At 39.9% G+C, this 4,178-nt stretch overlaps 1 long non-coding RNA gene across 1 annotated transcript; it reads right to left on the bottom strand.

Moving 5' to 3' along the window:
* Positions 1 to 3,002: 3,002 nt before the first annotated feature.
* On the bottom strand, positions 3,003 to 3,860 carry LOC139432989 (uncharacterized). The gene is made up of 3 exons (XR_011642558.1): positions 3,822 to 3,860; positions 3,186 to 3,246; positions 3,003 to 3,103 (listed from the first exon to the last, which is right to left on the bottom strand). It is a non-coding gene; the product is annotated as an uncharacterized lncRNA (long non-coding RNA).
* Positions 3,861 to 4,178: the final 318 nt, after the last annotated feature.

Here is a 4,178-nt window from a genome sequence, read left to right as displayed (position 1 = left end):
TTGTGGACAAGGACTATGCTGCTCGTGTGCTTGACTCCTGCACAGACCCAAATAGTATGCTTCACCCAACTACAAAACACCACATGTGTCAGTATGTGAAGCATCTCAGCAAGCTTCTGAACACCAGCTCCTCCATAAACATCAGCCCGGAGAAACTGCAAGAGAGGCAGGTCCTCTGGCACTCTCTCACAGAGGGTAGTGAAACCACCAGGGTGCCAGCTGTTACCATGCCAACCCCACACCTCCTGTTCAGACCCCGGCCACACCTCTGACACTAGAACATGTTGAGAATTTGGTCAGAAACATTATGGCCAACCAGCAACAACAACAACAACAACAACAAAAGAAGAAACAGACAAAAAGGTGTCTTTCCTGCGGCTAGCCAAAGGCCCGCTTTGAATATGATGGCTCTTCCATCCACCACCTCTATATGCAGGGCACTGTCAGACTTGTACTGCTCCACCAACCTTTTTAAAGCTTATGGTGCTGAAGGTCTGACAGACCCTAAAATGCCCTTTGGAGACTTTGCCGAGACAGCTTTCTTTCCGCGGGAACTGGAAGCTATGAAGCAAAGGGTGGAGGCAAGAGTCCAGCTAAAAAGAAAGAACACTGAGCCAGAGCACAAAGGTCGAAAATGCGGATTTTGTAGAAAGGAACTCAAGCAGGGCCCAAACAGTCCTCACATACACACAGGATTCCCAGGAGTAGCAGGGAAGTATGTGTCCTGTCCTGCTAGAGTGTTCTCACTCTACAGGGATAGGGCATGGAGAAGCAGATGACCTGGAAGAGCTTCAAGGAGTCTGTTTTTTATGAGGCTGAAAAGAAAAGATGGGAGGCTGAAAAGGGAACATGACAAGGTTTGTTTTCATGAATAGGGATATCACTTCTGTTGTTTTCCTCCTGTGTGTCTGTTAATGCCAAATTGTCATCCTGTGTGTTTTAAAACATTTACATTATTTCATTCTCTATTTACTACTGCTTTATTTACTTTTTTATATTTACTTTATTTACTTCTACCTTATTTTGTTACTTATATACTATATGTTTTGTACATAATCTGCTTTGTTTCTGTTGTTTACAATAAAGATGTTTTCTTGATTAATATCTACATGTCTCATTCATAAGTAAATTATTTATACTACATGGTCCATATCTTAAATATAAATAATACCTTCGGAGTTTTTCTTTTGAAGGTAATAAATACATATAAACACAATAACAGTTACTATAACAAATTAGGATTCACATTTATTGATTCATAGATAGCTCTTTATCTTTGATTATGTATCACAGACTTTGCCCCAACCGGGTGTCGAACCGGCGAACAGAAGAAATATCAGCTGGCTAAGACAGTGGTTCAGCTCCATGGACAGCATCAGTAATGTTGCGATTGTATTGGCTGTCACTCTTTGCCACCTAAGCACGTCTTGCCCCCGCGCACCAAGGGGCGATTCTTATCTCTATACGACACCCTGCCGCCTGAAGCTTAGTGCTTATAAGTCTATATTAAACATTTTGAACCGGACATTTCCCTGTCTTTTTCACCATCAAAATGGACAAACGATCTAATCACATCTACAGATTAAGACGAAGTGAATGGAAGTACTCCCGGACAGCTAGCGTGTGAAAATGTTTGCGAAAATCAATCTTTCCAATCCTCTCTCCCCCACCTGCTTGCGACGGCGAGGAGCAGTTTACACACACACAGCTGCTACATGCAGCAACACACACGTAGAGAGAATGCTTTTTGTAAAAGTGCACCACATTCAGATGGAGAAATACACCGTTTTCACTTTTCCTGACGTTTCAAACTGTTTTTTTTCAAACCGTTTTTTTACGAGACTATGTCTCAGGGCTTCTTAACATTTCTGAAACTATTAATGTTTCATACCCTTTTAAAGTAAGAAACTCCGCTAACTGACAATAAGAACAATTGTTAGCTAAAAAAACTACAAGAGCAGTGGCGAGCCGTAACTTTTCTACCTAGGCCCTCTGACCCCACCCCCCTCTTCCCTCGAAAAAAAAAAAATGTTATTACGTCACAGCCTATAGTATACTTCTTCAACGGAATATCAAAACAGTGGCCCGGGGCTATAGGCCCTGGCTGCGGAACGCAGAATGGGGCGGGGTCGGTTGTGGACGGGGCTGGACGTCCGATGGGTGTATGGATATCCTAATGACACAAACAGCATCATCTGCTGGACAACTTCAATAAGTACAAATACAAATCTGCACTGACTAAATATAATTAATCTGCACTCGACTAAATATAAAAACTTCCTACTAATTAAATGCATGAATGTATTAAATGTGGTATAAAAAGTCATATATTCTATATTAGTGTATTTAAGTTCATTATTTAATATTTGTTTTAAATTATATATTAGTGTATTTAAGTATATTATTTAATATTTGTTTTAATTGATTATTCATTTAGTCAGTTCTGTGCATACTCATATCTAGTCCATATATTTCAAATGATACATTGCACTGCATTTCATAGAATGAAAGAAAAAGCATTTATTATTTACAACATTTATCATATAACAGAACAATCATTAAGATAACAGAACCGAAAAAGCAAATACAGTAAATATAAAAACCAAACCAAGTATACAAAAAAAAAATCTATACAACAGTGAAAGGCTTTGCTGATGCAAACATTCAACCGCGCTCTTCAAAAACAGGCATGAACCTTAAGGTTTTCTTTATCAATGCACTGCTCAAAAAACATTAAATAGTCCGACTCAAATTTGAACCTGAACATAAATGCTGTGCTGCCTGGGGATGCTCCAAGCGCTCAGAGAAAGGAGTATGAATGTAAGGTTTCCCCACTGACACAGAGAGGAGGAAAGAATGGCTGGCTCAAGTCAGCAGGAGCAATTTAACTATCACAAAAGACAACAACAGCAACAACAACATATTTGAGTTAAGCATATTTTTCACAAAACGAAGACCACACCATTGGGAAGCTTAACATCTGTTTAATCAAAATAAGGAACAGGGAGAGGCTTGCAAAGCTCTGGGAGTTGAGACTCAGGTGCAGGGTGAGGGTCTCATTGCAGGTCTTCAGGCTCCATTGAATCCCCCTGGGGTTCTTGTGCTGAGAGAGGGAGACCGGAGAAAGGGTTAGATACATCTAGCAACCTATAGGATGGGAAATTGTCGACCTATTTTAAACGTACCTTGTGTTTTCACTCTCACTTAAGTCCCTCTCCCTTTGCCATCAATCCAACATCAGCTGAGCTGCAACATAATACAGACAGGTAATAGTCAACAGAATCACAAACACATATGACTCTGCTAAAAACACTCAACCGTAAGTATCGTTTTTGTTTACTGTTTGGAAGTCTCAAATATGCACTCTAAATCCATATCAATAGGGATGTATCACAAAAATAGCTCTCTTCCTTATTATTGTGTAACGTTAACTATATTATACTAGCTTGAACTCCAAGATGGATATCCTCATTTCACCACCTCCACCCACTACAATCACACACCCCAATGTTATATTGAACTAATATGTAACTCCCTCCACCCCGGACAAAAGCACGTTAAGAAGCCCCTTTTCTCTAATTCCACAACGTTGGAGGAAATAACATCAGGAGAAAGGATTAATAGGCTGTTCGTGGTTAACGTTTGTGGTTAACGTGTGTTGCTAACGTTATCCGCCATTCTAGCCTAATCTGTTATCTGTAAACGTCAAATATACTGATTGAAGGGATAATCCACTAACATCCTTTAATACACATGTGTAGTTAATTTGATTCAGATGTTCTGATAATATCCACAATATAAATCTTTAAACGTCTTCTTACCTTTAAAAGTCCATCACGAACGGTCTATTATGCTACAACTCTACTGCGCTGCTAGCCGCGGAGCGCAGGCATATTGTCATTCAAGAGATGCATGGTTCTTTTGGAAAACATGTTTTTCTTTTAGCCTATTTACCTTGTTAACGTAAATAATACTCTTTACATTGACACATGCATTATTTGTGATTAAAATAATGATTGTTGGTAATGTATTAGCGACCCCCAAAGATGTATGATTTCACTGCGTCCGTGGGAGCTCAGACCCCTCCTTATGGGAGCTCAGCTCCCATCAGTGGCGAACCGTCAGGGCCTTCAAGGTATTCAGAGAATACCCTGAAAACTCAGATAAAAAAAAGACAT

The sequence above is a fragment of the Pseudochaenichthys georgianus genome, chromosome 23 (genome assembly GCF_902827115.2).
Source record: "Pseudochaenichthys georgianus chromosome 23, fPseGeo1.2, whole genome shotgun sequence".
NCBI lineage: Eukaryota > Metazoa > Chordata > Actinopteri > Perciformes > Channichthyidae > Pseudochaenichthys > Pseudochaenichthys georgianus.
Note: the sequence above shows the minus strand (reverse complement) of the source record. Positions and strands in the feature narration are given on the sequence as shown.